General features: G+C 38.2%; 1 pseudogene; it reads left to right on the top strand.

Annotated features, from left to right (window-relative positions):
• The first annotated feature begins 20,363 nt into the window (after positions 1 to 20,363).
• Positions 20,364 to 21,038, top strand: LOC118622822 (annotated as a pseudogene).
• Positions 21,039 to 21,357: the final 319 nt, after the last annotated feature.

Below are 21,357 nucleotides of genomic sequence, written 5' to 3'. Positions count from 1 at the left end.
ATTCCTGTCTGTTTTGCACATGCACTATGGAGACACGAAGATAAGTGACACTATCCTGTCCTAGGGACCAGCGGTCGGGTTAGGGACCACGATAAACAGTTCCCACATCTTAGTGGATGGTGATGTTTGTACCTTGCTTATGCTACACGTCAAGCACAGGGCAGCAGAAAGTTCTGCTCATCTCTGTCGTTCAAGGACCCAGGCTGATGGATGCTCCATTTCTTCTTGTGCTTCCCGTGTAGCAAGGGGAGAAGATAGAAGCAGTATCTTGAACGGGGTAATTAAATGCTTTTACCAGGAACTGGAACATATGATTTCTGTTTATGTTTCATTGGCCAGGACAAGTAACATGGCTATCCTTAATTTTAAAGGGAATGGGAGATAGAATTCTACAATGTTCCCAGAAGAGAACTGGAATATTTGTAAATAGCCCAAAAGACTACCCCCATGAATGTACTCTACCTGGTTGAAGAGTCAAGACACAGGCACATAAAAGCGTAAGATTAAGATATACATATACATGCAAACAATGGCAGAAACCCAGTTCAGTTCAAAATTAAGAGGATAGTATATCCCAGACACGGTGCTAGACATGGAGACTGCAGAGATGTAACACCAGCCATGAAAAGCTCTACGCTGAGTTAGGCTGAGAGTGCGAAGCTCGAGGGCTGAGTGGAGACGGGAGAGCAGAATGAGCTGTGAACGTCTAAGGATATAACAAAGTAGGGCTTCTACGAGTGACTGAATGTAGATGGAGAGTGACAAGTAAGATATGAGTTTCATATTTCTAGCCTGGCTGAGTATATTTATGGTGATGTGACCACAAAGACAAAGTTTATGGTATTTCAAAGAAAGGGGAGGACTGGTGTGGTCAATAAAGTGTTTCAAAGACTACTGATGTAAATTCAGTGAGTTCAGGCGCTTGATCTTGTTCAATGCGGTATTCCCGTGCCTTGAATGGAGCCGAACACATAATAGTGATTCCATAAATATTTGATAAATGAATGGATTTTATGGAGTAAGATTTTCATAGATGAAGAGAGAGAAGTATGGTGCTGGTGGGTGGGGGATTGGGAATGGACATTTAGGGCATTGGGCCCAAATGACTGGACCTTTGCACCCACTCCACAGTCACCCAGGTATGTGCTGTCCAGCAAGGGGCATGACATTTGGTGGGGCCACGCTGGCTGAAGCAGGCCCTGAAGAAGCTGACGGAGGCTGCCTTGTTCACTGCACTGCCCACAGGAGGCATCTGGCATCACACTGTCTATGACGTGTCTGGATGAGATTGGGGAAAGTGAGACAGGTTATCTCTGGACATTCTCTGATCTAACCAGAGGGAGAAGAGTGTTCATGTCTCATATACTACTGGACAAATGCAATGTAGAAAGTGAAAGCACCAAATGGTGAGTGTCAGAGGCTGTGGCCTGCTCAGATGGATATTCGTTTGTTAGGAAGTGCTCTTGGGATCACCAGCTCTGGACAGAGAGAGGAGGAAGACTGGGCAGAAGGAGAAGCTGGCCTGTGAGGAAGCCTCAACACAGGCCAACCCCATAGGGAACTCTGAAGCTGGGCAAGGGGGCCAGACCTTTGTACCTCCACATAACCAGCCCTGGACATGGGTACCCTGGGAGGAGGGTGTGGCCATGACTGAGATGACACACTTCACCTGACACAATTCAGATGAGTGCTGAGAGCTGGGGCTTCCTGCCAGAAGCCATTCTAGTAGCTGAGAAAAGTCCTTCAGTCCCAGTGGGGGCTCTGAGAGGTACATCAGACATCACTCAGACATTCTACTTCCTGTAGAATCTATGGAGTCCATCCTGACTAACTTTAATGACAAGAACAACAACAACAACAACAACAATAATAATGACAATAACAATTGGCTTAAAAATTCTGAACAGCCCTGGCCAGTTTGGCTCAGCGGTTAGAGTGTCGGCCTGCAGTCCAGAGAGACCCGGGTTCGGTTCCCACTAAGGGCACGTACCTCGGTTCCAGATTGTCCCCGGCCCTGGGTGGGTCGTGCGGGTGGCAACCACTTGATGTGTCCCTTTCATGTCGATGATTCTCTCTCTCTCTCTCTTCCTCTCTTTCCCTCCCACTCTATCTGAACAAAAAATGGAAAAGTGTCCTCAGGTGAGGATAAAAAAATAAAAAAATAATTCTGAACAAATACTGAATCAATTAAGAGCTGAGACAATAGGTATAAACTAAGATTGTCTCTAAGCAAATCAGAAAAAAAGTCACCCTCTCTATAGTGGTGTTTAGGGCAAGATTTCTAGGAAAAAAGAACAGCTTACACTTGATGGCCTTGAAGGTAACACACTGATTTGATAATCTTTTGAGTTGATCCACTTAAATTTTCACTTGGGCTTCACTCAGATGCCAAAAATGTTAAGTAGATTATTTAATCCATTTTTTCTAGAGTGTAGTATGGCAGTGCCGTTTTATTTTTCAGTGTCCTCTTTCATTTTCCACGGTCTCCATTTGACTGTTGTGCCTGCTGCCTTGTCCTGATCACTCAGCAGACCCCACTGCAGTCCAGGGCTCTTTGGTTGCAGGTTCCAGCATGCTCCATGCTTGATAATTTTTTGCCTCCACTCTGCACACGGCCGTGCTCTCCTTTGAGCTGTGAGCGGAAGAGTTTTCACAACAATTGTGAAACATAGCAACTCACATGCACCAACCCTTACGAAGAGCCCGGTGAGCCCAAGATGTTCCAAATGAGGTGCTTCTGCCAAAAGAGCGTGGTGAAAGTGACTCCGGCTGCGAGAGGGAGGCTGGTGCCTTCCATTTGATTAGGAACTCAAACCAGGGTTGAGAGGAGGTTAAAATATCTTTATTAAGCTTTCAGTCACTCTCATGGCTGGCTCACAGTGCTATGGAGTTGTGAGGGAGGGAGATCTAGCAGAAGAACTCTATACTAGACATCAGACCCTCGAAGCCCCTAATATTTGATTTTCCATGGATCAGGCCTCATTGGTCTTACCACTTCCACTGTACAGGAGAATGTCTGGTTCACAGTGGGTGCTCAGAAGTGTGTGCTTTTGTTTTAGGAATTTTTTTCCCTACCGAATATGTGGCAGGATAGTAAGAAGCCAGGAAAATTCCTGGTCAAGTGGAATGAGACAGAAAATAAAACAAGGCCAAACAGTTTTGGCAGCTTACAACCAGCTTGTGAATCACAAGATCTTATCTTCCCCAACTAAGGACACGTGAGAGAAAATGTTTATACCTCTCCTCCCTATCCAAAGAATACATAACTTAAATCACCTGGCCTGGGAAAATAGAGAACAAAGATCCAATTAATGCCATTTATGCCAGCTAAACTCAGGATGGACAGATGAAATCTGGGGAACAAATAACAAAAACCCCAAAAGTATTTGGATATTTGGATGGTATCGCTTGAGGGGGCAGGATAAATAGCTCCTAGGGCGGGAGGAGGGGAAGGGGGAAAAAGAGGAGAGTTTGTCTCACTCACTGAACGAAGAAGTCAGCAGTCTTGGGACTTGCCAAGATATAATCCCCAGATGTTCTCATAAAAAAGCTGCAACAATGTAAAAGGGGAATCTGGAAACTTATAGAGGGAAAATGTATAAAACCCTTGAGCTCTTATCCGGTGGGACACTCAGACTAGCTGAGTTGTTCACTTGAGCTTTATGCCAAGTGTATTCTTTGTTTGTTTAATTAATCGTCACTTGAAGATATTTTCCCACTGATCTTCAGACAGAGTGCAAAGGAGGAAGGGAGGGAAGGGGAGAGAGAGAGAGAGAGAGGGAGAGAGAGAGAGAGAGAGAGGACAGAGAGAGAGAGGATAACATCGACATGAGAGAGACACATCGATTGGTTGCCTCCTTCTCATGCCCTGACCATGGTGGGGATCAAACCTGCAACAACTCAGGTATGTGCCCTTGTCTAGGAATCAAACCTATGACCCTTCAGTGTGTGGGCTTATGTTCTAACCACTTAGCACACCAGCCAGGGCATGCCAAGTATATTCTTAATAATTTTACTTGCTTTGCTTCCTTAATAAATTTGCTTCAACGCTGCTTTTGGTCAACACTGCTTTGTTTTGCGAGTGTGACAAGAGCTGACAGGAGAGCCCCCTTTGACTTGGGTGGCTCTCTGGTAACATATATAGCTTGTATGAAGAAAGAATAAAATAGCTGGGAAAAAAGGCTAAGGAGTTATAAACGTTTTTTATCCCACACTGCACATTGCTCTACCCCATCACCCAAAGCACAATACCCGTTTTCTAACATTGTATCTTGCAACCCAGTGAAAATATTTTATATCTCCTAACATCATATATCTACCCTAGGAGAATATTCTGTCTGGACATGTTTGGACATATGCTTATACTTGCACCAAATTTTCTGTCCAAAAGAATAGAATCCTGTGATTAAGCAGACCCAACTATTGCTTTTTTACCATTCTTTATTTCTTGTTAGCCTATTAGATGTATGTTGAAATTTATTCATGTTTCTTAATTCTACCTACATGATTTATATTTCTTTGTAGTGGTTATGCCGCGTTTTGTATAATTTCATCAAATATATTTGTAGCTTATTAATTTTCTCTTGAGCTGGTCTCATTTGCTATAATGTATTCATTGACTTCTAAAAATTTTAATGGATAATTTTTTGAAATAGTTTATTAAATTGTAAACTTGTCCCTAATACTTTTTACTGTGTTAGAAAAACACACCAAATACCATGAACTCTACCCTCTTAGCAAATTTTTAAGTTTATGGTATTGTTAACTATAGGCAAAATGTTGACAAGATCTTTAGAACTTTTTCATGTTGCATAACCAAAACTCTACATCCAGTGAACAGTAACTCTCCATTCCTCTCTCTCCGCATAGAAGCAGCCCCTATTCTACTATCTGCTTCTCTGAGTTTGACAGCGTTAGATAGCTCACATAAGTGGAATTATGTAACATTTGTCCTTCTGTGACTGGCTTATTTCACTTAGCAATATAACCTCAAGTTTCATCAATGTTGTAGCAGATGACAGACTTTCTTTCCTTTTAAATACCATTGTAGATATATACCACATTCAGTTTATCCATTCATCTGTTGTTGGGACACTTCGATTGTTTTCACCTCTTGGCCATTATGAATAATTCTGCTATGAACATGAGAGTGCAGATATTAAGATCCTGAATTTTTTTATTTTCTCTCTCTCTCTCTCTCTTTTTTTTTTTTTTGGTACATGCCCCTAGCGGGAACTGAACCCAGGACTTTCTGGTCCACAGGCCAATGCTCCAACCACTGAGCTGAACCAGCCAGGGCTTGTTTTTAAAATAGATACCCTGAAGTGGTATTTATGGATACCTGAATGTGCTGGTTCATATAGTAGTTCTATTTTAAATATTTTGACAAGACTCTATACTGTTTTCCATAGTGACTGCACCAATTTCCATTCCCTCCAATAGTGTACAGGGTTCCAATTTCTCCACATCCTCACCAATGCTTCTTATTTTCTATTGTTTTGTTTTTTGAGAATGTCTATTCTAATAGGTGTGAAGCGATACCTCATGGTGGCTTCAATTTGCATTTCTTCAATGATTAGTGATATTGAGTATCTTTTCATATGCCTGTTGGCATTTATATGTCATCTTTGGAGAAGTGTTTATTTAAATCCTTTGACAACTTTTAAATACAGTTATTTGTTATTTACTATTGAGTCATAGATGTTTCTTAATAATTTGGATGTTAAACTCTTATCAGATAGAGGTTTGCAAATAGTTTCTCCCATTCTGTGGGTTGCCTTTTTGCTCTATTGATTGCTTCCTTTGCTGTGCAGATGTAAACCCATGTCTATTTTTCCTTTTGTTGCCAAAGCCAATTAATCAATGCCAACACAAATGTTATGAAGATTTTTCTTTTTATGTTTTCATCTAGGAGTTTTATTATTTTTGGTCTTATATTTAGGTCTGTAGTCCATTTTGAGTTGAATTTTGTGTGTGGTATGAGATAAAAGTCTAATTCTTTTGCCTGTGGATATTCCATTTTCTCACCACCATTTATTGAAGGGACTATCCTTTCCCTATTGTGTAATCTTGACACCTTTGTCAAAGATCATACGACCATATGTGCATGGGTTTATTTCTGAGTTTTCTATTGTGTTTTATTGGTCTATAGATGTGTCTTTATGCCAGTGCCATACTGTTTTGATTACTGTGCTCTGTAATATGTTTTGAAGTCAGAAACTGTGAGGCCTCCATCTTCATTCTTTCTCAAAATTATTTTGAAATAATTAATTTTTTAAATGAGTTTTTTTTTGTTTGTTTTCAATTTTTCTCCTCTCTTTTTTCTAGTGCCCAGCTCTTTTAGTTTCTATTCTTATTTTATAATCTCTTTCAGATTTTTTATTAACTACTCTAGAACTTGTTGTGTTAAACCTACTGATGATTGTTTCTACTGATTCTCCTTCAAGTGGTTTCATTTCTTGTGTGGTTTGTAACTTTTTACTGTAAGCTCCTGTTTAGGGTTGGTTTTTCTCTGTAAGTCATGTACTTCATTGTTGCACAATTTTGTATGTATTTGCTTGGGCTTCAGGGGTTCTCTAATACTAAAGCAGTATTTATAATCTCTTAGTTTGCATTAATTGTATGCTTCGGGCATTGTAACCTCTGATACCATAATCAGTGTGGGGTTTCAATTTTATGGAAAATTTACTTATGTTCCACACAGACTCCCAGCAATCTGCAAACTTTCCACTTATTCCATTCCCTAAATTGTAGGTGGAGGTGTTTTTTGTTTTTGTTTTTGTCCCCTTTATCCAGATGGGGAAGTTCTTTCAGGAACTTGGCTCTATGCAGGATTCATATTTTCAGCTTGCAGCCTCACACTACCCCAGGGCTTTATCTTCTTTTCCTATCTGCAACGTAAAGCCCCTGCCCTTAGCATTAAGGGATGATATCCATGCATGTTCCCCTTTGGGCTTTTCTCTCATCACTTATCAGAATGACCACTCTCTGAATTATCTCCTTCATCTGATTTTTTAAAGGTTTTATCCCTTTTTTGCTCTCTTCTTTCCTTTTCTCCTCCCCTCCCTCCCTTCTTTCTTCCTAGTTGACTATGTACTCTATATTATTACTCTATGCTTCTACCCAGCATTCATGTGGGTTTTCAATAGGATCAATAGTGTCTATGTGTGGTGGTGATGGTGGTAGAAGTATTCAAATGAATTCAATCATGTTGCCAAAGGATCTTGAGTGATCTTTTAAAAATGAAATAGATTTTTTCACTCCTCAAGTTAAAGTCATCCAATGATTTGCTATTGCACTTAAATAAATAAACTCTAGCCCTGTCAAGTTTTGCTCAGTGGTTAGAGCGTTGGCCTGTGGACCAGAGTCCCAGGTTTGGTTCCCGCTAAGGGAATGTGCCGGGTTGCAGTTTGTCTTTGCCCCAGTTGGTGTGTGTGGGTGGCAACCACTCAATGTGTCTCTCTCACATCAACGTTTCTCTCTCTTTCTTCCCCCATCTCTCCCTCCCACTCTATCTGAAGATAAATGCAAAAATGTCTTTGGGTGAGGATAAAAATAAATAAACAAACAAACAAACTCTAAGCCCCTTATTTTGGTTTAAAATATTCTATATGAGCTGATTCTTATATCCCTTTGAAATCAGAGCTCATGGTACTTTCCCCTTCATTCAAACCAGTCTTACAGTTATTGTCCTGTTTCTTCTGTTTGGAATGGCTAGTCCCTGGACCTTTGCATGGGCATCTCTATCTGGACATCCAAATGACAGAATTGTCCCCTTCCTAAAAAATGATTTCCCTGACTGCTCTTTTTCTCTCATATCACACTATTTCATAGTCTTCATAACACTTACCAGTATGTTAATTACTCTTTTAATTTTACATTTTTATTTTTTTATTGTTTGCTTTGGAGGCCAGTGTAAAAGAGATTGTTGATGAAGGAAAGAAATAACCAAGGACAAATTCTAGATCTGGGGCTTGAGCAAGTGAGTAGATGCCTATGAGAGAAATAGGTGTGGGAAGACAATCAAGAATTCTGTATTAAAAATGCCTATCTTTGAGACTCCTATCCTTTATCTTAATGAATGAATCAAACAAGAAGTTGGTATAAAAGTCTGGAACTCAGACGCAAGTTAGGGATAAAGATATAAGTTTGAGTGTTATTAGCATATAGATAATATTTAAAGTCATATGAGTAGCTGGTAGTACCCAGGCCAATAGTGAATGTTGCTAGAAAAGAGAAGGTAGTTCATATTCTGAAACAATTAAGCAGTGTGGTGTTGTCACAGATACAAGGTAGTGCCATTGAACAAATATGTAAAAAATGAGGGAGGGCCTCTTCATTGAGGAAAATAAGCAGCATGATCAATTCTTCATTTAATTAGCTTACCTCTTGCTCCTGTCATTTAGAGGCATGCTGTATGGATCTCCACTGATGGATTTTCAGAGGAGGAGAAATAAACTCTCTCGACTCCCTCTCCAACAACACTTGATTTCCCCTCAAAAATGTACACAAGGATTTCATGAATATTGATTCTTTTCTCCTTTTCCATAGGGTGGGTGTGAGGGGTTCTGACAGAGATGACACATGGGCATTGTCCAATACAAACAGTTATGTTAGACATCTCTGGGAAGATTCACCTTGGCAGTTTCCCTAAAGACTACTGGGAAGGTCCAGAAACTAATTTTCCTTTCTCTCTTGTTTGGGGAGACTAAGTTAAAAATTGAGCAACTTATCAGGGGAGCAGGACAATACCGTCAAATTTCTTTAGATGATTTAATTCAAGGTGTGAATTATCCTCAGATGTTTTAAGATATGCAATAAGGTTGAAAAGTCATCAACTGTGGTCCTGGTAATGGAATGAACAGGTTCTCTGACTGCTTTGGCTTCCTTGGGCTACAGATCACATCTCACTTTTAAATCTAACTTATATACTGTTCTTACTGTCTTCTACACCTATCTAGGCTATAAAAGTATGCCTAGAGATAGGAATTGTTTGAGCAGGTGGCATGGCCACGACTGTGCAGTATATCTATATCTTTGCTTTATTATTTCACTCTAGACAAAATTAAAGGTTGATAATCACCCTTGTTCAGGAAGCAATGATGGATATTTTAAAATTCATATTTTAATTGATCTTTTGTCTAGAATAGGAATGAAATTCCACATGAGATGCATTTTCTATAAAGCATGTAGTGCCCCGTCCTGAAATAGCTATTGCCTTTGTCATTATTATTTTCTGGGCAGGCTGTTGGAAATTAAACAATAAAAAATAAGTTTTTGTACATGACATTTCACTTTTAGATAACCAGCAACTCAAATTCCCAGGCATTGGGATTAGTATATTTATCTCCATAGGTATCTAGAAATGAAATGAAATGTCACCTATAACAATGGACATACTTCATTGCTATTACAACTCCAAACTTTCCTCCAATAAAATATTTTATTAAAATTAAATAAAAAACCAAAACCTGTACAATGGTTGTTCAAGCAGCTTTAATGTGTTTTAGGATAGAGCACACCCCTGACAATTCTTTGGTGGATATTTTATTATGCACAAGATAGTTGTTCAAAGAATATTATACTATTTTTTCCTCATCTTTTTTCCTATATGTTGAATCAATTAAATTGCAACTTATAAATTTCTGTTTAAAATCTCTGAGAAAAGAGCTTTTGTTCCTATTTATAGGTGCAATACGTACTTCCTGAAAATATTTTCCTTCTCACTGAATAATCCTCTCCTTTCTTATCTAGATGTTTATTTAGCAAACATTTATTTATGTGCTGTGTCTCTGTGTCCATTCTTAGGGTGACCATTGTGAGCAAAACAACCAAGGTTTCTAGGCCTTTATAGAGTTTATAATTTTGACATATTGACAAATAATAACAAAACAATAGCAACAACAGTAGCTTCCCATAGTTATTAAATGTTTACTATTGCTAGATACTGTTCTTGGGGAGGTCATGTATTAAATAACTTAATCATTACAATAAGATGTAAGGTCTTATGAGTTACCTTCCATTATTATCCCCATTGTATGGAAAAGGAAACTGAGGCACAGAGAAGTTTGAAGTATCTTGCCCAAGGTTACATGGATAGGAAGTGGTACAACAATACAAGATGATGAGGGTGATGATGTAGGGTATTGTGAAAATGGGAAGTAGAGGCTCCTGACCTGGTGTCTCAGTCAGCTGCAGCTGCTGTAACAAAATATTAGAGACTGAGTGGCTTAAACAATAGACTTTTATTATTGTGTTCTCACATGGTTGGGAGAGAGCAAGATGTCTGTCATCTCTCTGTACAAGGGCACAAATCTCATTATGTGGTCCCCTCCTTATGACCTAATTTAAACCCAGTTACCTCCCAAAGGCCCCATCTCCAAATAACATCACATTGGAGGTTTTCCCTTCAACATATGAATTAGCAGGGGAGGGGGAGAGCATAATTCAGTCTATAGCACCTGGTTTTACTTTTCTAGGTCAAGGATTACAGAGCCCTTTCTAGATCAGAAATAATATCTAATCACTATGAATGAGATTTAAAAATATATATATCACTGCTATATCTCAACAGCATGAGCTTTTTAAGACCTTTAAGTCTTGATTTTGCTATCAATAAGTTGTGAGTTGTGTTGATGTTATACACCATTCTCATTTCTAGATTAGAATGCTGTACATTTCTATAAATGAATGCATATGTTAATGGTGAGGTGTGCACATGTGTGTTTGGGGGATGTCTTTTTTGACATGTTCTATGTGCAGCACATTTGAAAGTACTTTCCAAAACACACTGTAAAGTAGATGTGTGTTATCTTATCTGATCATCACAGATGTGGCGCGATTTTTATTGTCATTTCTACATGTGTAGAAATTGAGGCCAAGAGGTTAAGTTTCTTCTCCAGGGTCATTCAATTGATATGTGGTCAAGCCAAGGAAAGGCTTCCTGGGTCAGTGCTTTTCAACTGCCTGGTACTAGTGATTCACATCCTGCCTGATACGGGGGCTCGGAGAAAGATATCCATTCTCGGTTGTGCGCTCAACTGACATTTCATTTTGTTTCCCTGGCATCCATGACTACGGCACAGTGGTGAGTGTTTCAGTACATTTTTGAAGTATTGATTTCCAGTCAGCCCTATTCCCAATGCTACCACACACCTATTTCTATTTGCCGCACTTCAGCTTACCACACAAGCCTACCCAAAGCTCCTGGTTTGTTCTTGTTCAGCTGATGTGCAGATTTGCATAGTTTCACTGCAGCTGCTAGGGTTACTGCTTGGAAAACAGCTCAGTTTCAGAAATGTGAGCAGATTTTGCTATTTTTTTAGTTAAAAGCAATCCACTTTATATATGTAGAAATACATATGTTTATATTATTTCATATTTCATTATTTCACACATAATGTCTTTTAAAAGTAACATACTTTTTCTTTATTTAATTATCTACTCTTTCCCCACCTACATCACTCTGCCATAAGCTAATCCATGTTTGTAACCTAGGATATGCCCTTCCAAATAATTCCCAGTGCTCATAGAGTTATATGTAAACATATATTAAGTGTATATGTGTTATATACATGTATATATTATGTATGTATAACTATATGTGTGTGCATTTTACAAAAATAGATTATTGTTTTACAAAACTGGGTTCATATTATTGTTTTTATGTACCACACACTTTTATAGCATATTACTTATATTAACCTATGTAATCCTCAGTCTATAATTTATAAGGGTTTTCTTTTTAATTTTATTTTTTCCAATACCATTTATCCCCTCTATGCCCTCTCCCACCTCCTGCTAGGCCCCACCTCACAATTACCACACTGTGGTCCACGTCCATAAGTTTCTCTTTCTTTTTTGTTTAATCCCCCCACTCCCCAAGACCCTTCCCCGCCAGAGCTGTCTGCCTGAAATCTACTTATAAATCTGTCTCTATTTTGCTTGGTAGTTCACTTTGTTCATTAAATTCCACATATAGATGAAATTGTATGGTAATTGTCTTTCTCTGACTGGCTTATTTCACTTAGCATAATGTTCTCCAGGTCAGTCCATGCTGCAACAAATGGTAAAATTTTCTTCCTTTTTATGGCAGAGTAGTATTCCTCTGTGTAAATGTACCACAGGTTTTTTATTCACTCATCTACTGATAAACACTTGGGCTGCTTCCAAATCTGGGCTATTGTAAATAATGCTGCAACGATCATAGGGGTACATATAGTCTTTTGAATTAATGTCTTATGTTTCTTCAAAAAAATTTGGAATCGCTGGGTCATAAGGTAGTTCCATTTTTAATTTTTTTGAGGAAACTCCATATTGCTTCCCACAGTGGCTACACCAGTCTGCATTCCCACAAAGAGTGCACAAGGGCTCCTCTTTCTCCACATCTTTGCCAGTACGTGTTTGTTGATTTATTGATAATAGCTGTTCTGATAGTTGTGAGGTGATATCTCATTGTGGTTTTATTTGCATCTTTCTGATGATTAGTAACACTGAGCATTTTTAAAATATCTATTAGCCATTTGTATGTCCTGTTTGGAGAAATGTCTATTCAGGTCTTTTGCCCATTTTTATATTAGATTGTTTGATTTTTGGTGTTGAGTTTTATAATTTCTTTATAAATTTTAGATATTAATCCCTTATCAGATGTATCACTGGTGAATATATTCTCCCATTCAGTGGTTTGTCTTTTGACATTATTGATGACTTTCTTTGCTGTGCAAAAACTCTTTAGTTTGATAAAGTCCCATTTGTTTATGTTTTCGTTTGTTTCCATTGCTGAAGGAGATTATCAAAAAAATATTGCTAATAGAAATGTCTGAGATTTTACTGCCTATGTTTTCTTCTAGGATTTTATGGTTTTGAGTCTAACATTTAAAATTTTAATCCATTTTGAGTTTATTCTTGTGTGCAGTGTAAAAAAGTGGCACAGTTTTAGTTTTTTAAACACATCCGTCCAATTTTCCCAACACCATTTATTGAATAGACTATCTTTAGTTCATTGTATATTTTTGCCTCCTTTGTCAAGTATTAATTGACTATAAGGGCATGGATTTATTTCTGGACTCTGTATTCTGTTCCATTGATCTATATGTCTGTTTTTATGCCAATACCAGGCTATTTTAATAACTGTGGCCTTGTAATACAGTTTGATATCAGGTAGCATGATTCCTCCAATTTTTTTTTTCTTCCTGCTGTGGCTATTTGGAGTCTTTTGTGGTTCCATATAAATATTTGAAACATTTGTTTTAGTTCTGTGAAATGCACCAATGGTATCTTAAGAGGAATTAGCTTGAATCTGGATTGCTTGGGTAGTATGGTCATTTTAATGATGTTCATTCTTCCTATCCATGAACACAGTATGCTGCTTCTTATTTGTATCTTCCTCTATTTCTTTCTTCAGTGTCTTATCATTTTCCAAGTACAGGTCTTTTACATCCTTGGTTAAATTTATTTCTAGGTATTTTATTTTATTTTTTTTGGAAGCAATTGTGAATGGAATTGTTTTTTAAAATTTCCCTTTTCTGATAGTTCATTATTGGTACAAAAAATTCAACTTATTTCTGGGTATTTATTTGTGTCTTGCAACTTTACTGAATTCATTTATCAGATTTAGTAGGTTTTTTTTGGTGGAATCCTTAGGGTTCTCTATGTACAATATGTCATCTTCAAATAATGACAGTTTTACTTCTTTTTTTTTTCCATTTCGGATGCCTTTTATTTCTTCTTTTGTGAGACGTGCGTCTAGGACTTCCAGTACTATGTTCAATGAGGGTGGTGAAAGCAGACATCCCTGGCTTATTCCTGATCATGAGGGGGACGCTTGTAATTGTGCCCATTTAATATAATATTGGCTGTGGATCTGTCATATATGACTTTTATTACATTGACATATGTTCCCTCTACTCCCACTTTGTTGAGGATTTTATCATAAATGGGTGCTGGATTTTATCAAATGCTTTTTCTGGATCTATTGATATATGATTTTTATCTTTAATTTGTTTATGTGCTGTATCACATTTATTGATTTGCAGATCTTTTACCAACTTTGAATCCCCAGAATAAATCCCACTTGATCATGGTGCATAATCTTTTTAATGTATTGCTGGATCCGGTTTGCTAATATTTTGTTGAGGATTTTTGTATCTATGTTCATCAGTAATATTGGCCTATAATTTTCTTTCATTGTTGTGTGTTTATCAAAGACCAGGATAATGCTGGTCTTGTAAAATGAGCTTGGGAGTCTTCCCTCCTCTTGAAATTTTTGGAATGGTTTTCGGAGCATAGGTATTAGGTCTTTGAATATTTGGTAAAATTCACCTGTAAAGCCATCTGCTGCAGGGCTTTTGTTTATTGGGAGTTTTTGATTACTGCTTCAATATCACTGGTTGTAATCTGAATATTTAGATTCTCTGATTCTTTCTGATTTAGTTTTGGAAGATTGTATATTTCTAAGAATTTATCCATTTCTTCCTGATTGTCCAATTTGTTGGCATATAGGTGTACATAATATTTTCTTACAATCTTTTGTATTTCTTTTTGTCAATTGTTACTTCTCCTCCTTCATTTCTGATTTTACTTATTTGGGGCCTCTCTCTTTTTTTTTGTGATGAATCTGGTTAAAAGTTTGCCAATCTTGTTTATTTGTTCAAAGAACTAGCTCTTGGTTTTATTGGTCTTTCATATATATATATATATTTTTTAAGACTCTCTTTTCATTGATTTCTGCTCTGATCTTTATTATTTCCTTCTTGCTTTTCACTATGGGCTATGTTTGTTGTTCTTTTTTGAGTTCTTTTTTTTAATTTTTTTTTATCTTTTATTGATTAATTTTTGTTACAGATGTTTCTCCTTTTTCCCCCACTGATTCCCCCCTCCCCCTCCCTCCCTGCTCCTTCCCCAGATTGTTGTCCGTGTCCACTGTTCATGCATACATGCATATAAGTTTTAAGTGTAAAGTTAGATTGTTTATTTTCTTGTTTTTTTGAGATAGGCCTGTAATGCTATAAAATTTCCTTAGTAGTGCTTCCACTGTGTCCCACAGATTTGGGGTTGTTGTGTTCTCATTTTCATTTGTTTCAAGGTATCTTCTGATTTCATTGTTAGTTTCTTTGTTGTTTAATAATATGTTATTTAGCATCCATGTCTTTGTGTGTTTTTAAGTTTTCTTCTTGTGATTGATTCCATGTTTTATAACATGGTTAGAGAAGATACTTCATATAATTTCAATCTTCTTAAATTCATTGAGATTTGTTTTATGTCCTAACACATGGCCTATCCTAGAAAATGTTCCATGTGCACTTGAACGTATGTATATTCTGTGTTTTGGGGTGGAACACTCTGAATATATTAAATCCATTTGCTCTATTGTGTCACTTAAAACCTCCATCTGCTTGTTGATTTTTTTTGTCTGAAAGATCTATCTATTGATGTCAACATGGTATTAAAACCCCCTACAATAACTGTATTACTGTCAAACTCTCCCTTTATGTCCATCAAGATTTGTTTTACCTATTTAGGTGTTCCTATGTTGGGTGCATAAATATTTACATGGGTTATATCCTCTTTTTGGATTGATGCTTTAATCATTATGTAGTGTTCTTCTTTGTCTCTTATTATATCCTTGTTTTAAAGTCTATTTTGTCAGATATAAGTATTGTTAACCCAGCTATTTTTTCCTTTCCATTTGCATGACATATATTTTTCTATCACTTTACTTTCAGTTTGTGTGTATCTTTCATTCTGAGGTGGGTCTCTTGAAGACAGCATATATGTGGGTCTTGTTTTCTTAACTATTCTGCTACCTTATGTCCTTTTATTGGAGCTTTTAAGCTATTTACATTTAAAGTGATTATCAATAGGTACATATTTTGCCATTTTATTTTCTTTTTAACTGTGGTTTTCTGGTTATATTTTCCTTTTTCTTCTTCCACTTCTTTTTTTCCCCCTCAGCCGAGGGTATTTTTCTATTTATCAGGTAAAGAGAGGGAGAGAGAGAGAGAAACATTGACATGATAAGGACATATTGACTGGTTGCCTCCCACAGGACCCTGACCAGGGCCGGGGATGAACCATTACCTAGGTACGTGCTCTTGGCTGGAATCAAACCCGGGACTCTTTGGTCTGCAGGCTGACACTCTACTGCTGAGTCAAACCAGCCAGGCCTCCTTCCACGTCTTTTTTTTTTTTTTTTTTTATCCTCACCCGAGGACATTTTTCCATTTTTTGTTCAGATAGAGCGGGAGGGAGAGAGAGAGAGAGAGAAACATCGATGTGAAGGGACACATCGAGTGGCTGCCACCTGCACGACCAACCAGGGCCGGGGACAAACTGCAACCGAGGCACATGCCCTTAGCGGGAACCGAACCCAGGCCTCTCTGTACCACAGGCCGACACTCCAACCGCTGAGCCAAACCGGCCAGGGCCTTCCACGTCTTAATACAAGCCTTTAACATTTCTCATAATGCTAGTTTGGTGGTAACAAATTTCTTTGGCTTTTTTTTTTAATCCTCACCTGAGGACATTTCTGCATTTTTACCTTGAGATAGAGCAGGAGGGAGAAAGGCAGGAAGAGAGAGAGAGAGAGACATCAACGTGAAGGAGACACATTGAGTGGTTGCCACTCACATGACCCCAACCAGGGCCGGGAACAAACTGCAACGGAGGTATGTGCCCTTAGTGGGAACCGAACCCGGGTCTCTCTGGTCCGCAGGCCGACGCTCTAACCACTGAGCCAAACCGGCCAGGGCTCTGGCTTTTTCCTGTCTGGGATGCTGTTTATTTCTCCTTCAATTTTAAATGATAGCCTTACTGGATAAAGAAATTGTAGATCCTTGTTTTTCGTCACTTTAAATATTTCATGCCATTCCTTTCTTGCCTGAAATGTATCTGTTGAGGGAAATCAGCTGACAGTCTTATGACAGCTCTCTTGTAGGTAACTGACTGCCTTTCTCTTGTGGCTTTTAAGATTCTCTCTTTGTCTTTAACTTTTGGCATTTTAATTATAATGTGTCTTGGTGTGGGCCTCTTTGGATCCATCTTGTTTGGAACTCTCTGAGCTTTCTGAGCTTCTATGTCTTTTTCTTTCACCAGGTTAAGAAAGTTTTTAGACAGTATTTCTTCAAATATGTTCTTGATCACTTAGTCTCTCTCTTCTGCTGGTATCCCTATAATGCAGATGTTGTTTGCTTCATATTGTCCCAAAGGTCCCTTAAACTATCCTCATTTTATTTATCTATTTATAACCTTATCTTTATTGTTGAGTGCATTACAGATATTCCCCTTTTGCCCCCCATGTATCCTTACCCCTAGCCCCCTCCTACTTTCCCCAAGCTATTGTCTGTGTCCATTGTTTATGTATATAAATTCTTTGGTTTATCTCTTCCCAATCCCCCCATCATTCCCTCTGAGGTTTTTCAGTCTATTCCCTATCTTCATGTCTCTGAATCCATTTTGATTGACAGCTTATTTTGTTCATGATATTCCATAAACAAGTGAGATCATGTGGTACTTGTCTGTCTCTGACTGGCTTATTTCACTCAGCATAATACTCTCCAGGTCCCTCCATGTCATCTCAAAGGATAAGAGATCTTTCTTCCTTATAGTTGCATATTATCCTATTGTATAAATGTACCAGAGCTTCTTTATTCCCTCATCTACTGATTGACACTTGAATTGTTTCCAGATCTTATTTATTGTAAATAGAGCTGCTATGAACATAGGGGTACATATATTCTTTCTGATTGGTGTTTCAGGCTTCATAGAATATATTCCTAGAAGTGGAATCACTAGGTCAAATAACAGTTTCATTTTCAATTTTTTGAGGAAACTCCATATTGTTTTCCATAGAGGCTGCACCAGTCTGCATTCCCACCAGCAGTGTACTAGAGTCCCCCTTCCTCCACATCCTCACCAGCATTTGTTTGAAGATTTGTTGATGGCAGCAATTCTGACAAGTGTTAGGTGATATCTCATAGTTGTTTTAATTTGCATCTCTCTGATGATTAGTGATGTAGAGCATTTTTTCTTATGTCTCTTAGCCATTTGTATGTCCTGTTTAGAGAATTGTCTATTCCAGTCCTCTGCTCATTTTTTAATTGGATTGTTTGTCTTCCTATTGTTGAGTTGTATGAGTACTCTGTATATTTTGGATATTAACCCCTTATCCAATGTATTATTGGCAAATATATTTTTCCAGAGAGTGTCATTTTCTTTTTCCTGTTCTGATAGAGCATTTTTTTCTACCGTGTCTTCCAAATCACTGATTTGATCCTCTGCTTCATCATGCCTGTTGTTTATTTTTTCCAGTATATTTTTTATTTCAGATATGGCATTATTCATTTCTGACTGATCCTTTTTTTATGGCTTCTATGTATTTTTTTCATGCTGTTGAGCATCCTTATAATATTTACACTAAACTCTATAGCTGATAAATTGCTTTCCTCCACTTAATTTAGCACTTCTTCTGGAAAATTATCTTGTTCCTTCATTTGGTAATTGTTTCTTTTTCTCCCCATTTTGGCTTCCTGTTTGTATTTGTTTCTATATGTTAGTTGGATTTTCTATTGCTCTGTATGTTGGTAGGGTGTCCTTATATAGTAGATGATCTGCAGGTGCTGATCACATGACGTAAATTTTGTGTCAGCAGGGTTTTGTGCCTTCCAATATCTCCCTGTGGATATTTTGCTTGTGAAGCTTATTGGATCCTGCTCTGTTGTTGCCTCAATTGGGCCACTGGGTGTATTGGTTCTGGACCTCTTCAGAGGGTGTTTGATGCAGGACAAAGTGAGATGCTGTCTGTGACTGGCCTTCAGCAAGCATTTTGGAGCCAACTCTGCTGGGCCTGGTTGCATGTGGAAAGGACCAAGCTTTGCACCAAGGTCTCCTTTTACTTGCCCCAGGCCCAGGAACAGGTTAAGCAAAGAATAGAAGCAGCCAGAGATTTACTTCTGCCTGAAGGCTATCTGTTAATCTCAGTCACTTAATGAGCCCCTGGCTAAAGCCCTCAGCAAGGCATAAACTCCACAGGGTGGGACAAGGTAGATTCCAACCGGTGGGGCTATTGCTTTCCCTCAGGCAAATACTTGCATGAATGGGAATGTTCTGCCTGAGAAAGAGAGACTATGCCCTCTGGGAGAATGACTCAGCACACATATCCTGGTATCTGTCCTCTCAGCTCTCTTCCCCAAACCACCAACCCCAGACTCTCCTTCTTCTTCCAGAGCCCAAGATGAGTGGCTGCAAACAAAATTTTGTGCATTGGCCCTTTAAGAGGGTGCCTGTGTTTCTAGCCATCTCTCCCTGCCAGAGAGAGCCTCTGGTGCTTTTCACAGCCAGATGTTATGTGAGTACCTTTCCTGGGTCTGGTACTCCAGGCTGGGGAGCCTGGCTTGGGGTTTAGGCCCTAGACTTCTCAGAAGGGACCCCTCATAGCTGAGATATTCCTCTGGAACTTCAGCTGCTGCCTGTGGGAGCCTGGCCAGCCTCTCACTCCTTTATACTTCCTCCTCTTCAAGTCCTTGGTTATAAGGCTTCTCTCCTGCCACCCTTCAGTTGGTTATTCAGGATGATTTTTTTATACTTTAGTTGTAATTCAAGTTTGGTCCTGAAGGTCAATGTAGCTTCCATCTAATCTGTCACCATATTGGAATCTTTATAGTATTATTTTTATTCAATGTATTCTTTACTTCATCTTGCTTTTTTTTCACTCAACAAGAAATCATGGAATCACACCAGATCAACTGGCATAACTTTAATTTATTCTTTTATTCTCTTTTAATTAAAAATGGAAAATTTAAAACATGCACAAAAATGAAGGAAATAATATGATGAATTCCTATTACCCATCACGTAGCTTTTACATTAATTGGCATTTTGTAAATCTTCTTTCATCTATTCCACCTGACTTTAAACATTTTTCATTTACATTTTTGCTGGAGTAATTTTTTTTAAAATCCTCACCTGAAGAATATGTATTTTTTTAGCCAGGGACTAAACTGTAACCGAGGTACGTGCCCTTGGCTGGAATTGAACACGTGACTCCTTGGTCCATGGACTGATGCTCTAACTGCTGAGCCAAACCGGCCAGGTCACTGAAGTAATTTTTAAAACAAGAAGTTTATTTGAACAATAAGAGACATGACTTGAAAGAAAATTTACTATAATTTATTTCCTTTAGAGTCACTTATCTCTACTTGAAGACAGATTGCCCTACATGCAACAGCTACATTAAAAAAAAAAAAAAAAAAGTATAATATTGCCCTTGGTTTTATAATGATAAATGAAAAACATTAAAATTCTCCAATGAAATGTGAGGACCTGGTATCTCTCGTGAAGCTGCAGCTGAGGAGACACGGGTGCTCGCCATGGCCTACAAAAAGCCCAAGGAAGGAGTCAAGACTGAGAACAACCATATTAATTTGAAGGTGGTGGGCAGGATGGTTCCGTGGTGCAGTTTACAATTTAGAGGCATATAGTAAACTAAGGAAAACCTATCGTGAAGAACAGGGTTTGTTGATGAGGCAGATCAGATTCTGATTGGATGGGCAGCCAATCAATGAAGCAGACACGGTTGGACAAGAGGAGGAAGATGCAGCTGAAGTGTTCCAGCAGCAAACAGGAGGCGTCTGCTAAAAGGGGAACCTGCTCCTTTACTCCGGAACGCGGTTCCTCCAGACCAAGAAGACATTCTCAGGTAGAAAACTGCCATTTGGTTCCACCACATCCTGACAGCATAGTTGTCCCTATTCTTTCATTTTCCCCTTCCCATTCTTTTATTGTACATTAAGCAACTGATGTATGTGTGCAAGCATTTGCATTTTTTAAACTAAATGAGCAATGATGTGTTTTGATGGACATGGGATGGGGAAAAACACTGGTTCTGTGAAAATACCCTCTTTCTCCACTGTGGCATGTTCATTTAGCTCTTATCTTTATTTCCAGTACGTAATTTTGCTGGAATATTTTAAAGCAAATCCTAGACTTTGTTATTTTTATCTAGTAAACACTTCAGCATGTATCACTAACACATAGAGATTTTAAAAAACATAGCCATAATACCATTATCACTTTAAACAAAATTTATAATAGTCCTCTAAAATCATGTAATATCTTGTTCATATTCAAATCGCACTGACTGCCTCAAAAATGTCTTTTATATGGTTGGTTTGTTTTATGAAGATTCAAATGCAAAACATTGCATTTCCAGATAAGTCTTCTAAGTCCTCTTTAAATTTACAGACTTTAATGCCTTGTTAATGCATCTATTTGTTGAAGAAACCAAGTTATTTTTCTTGTAAAATTTCTCACCTTCTAGATTTGGCTTATTGTATTCTTATGGTGTCATTTAACCCTGTTTTC

Source organism: Molossus molossus, unplaced genomic scaffold (genome assembly GCF_014108415.1).
Source record: "Molossus molossus isolate mMolMol1 unplaced genomic scaffold, mMolMol1.p scaffold_m16_p_9, whole genome shotgun sequence".
In the NCBI taxonomy this organism is placed as follows: domain Eukaryota; kingdom Metazoa; phylum Chordata; class Mammalia; order Chiroptera; family Molossidae; genus Molossus; species Molossus molossus.
Note: the sequence above shows the minus strand (reverse complement) of the source record. Positions and strands in the feature narration are given on the sequence as shown.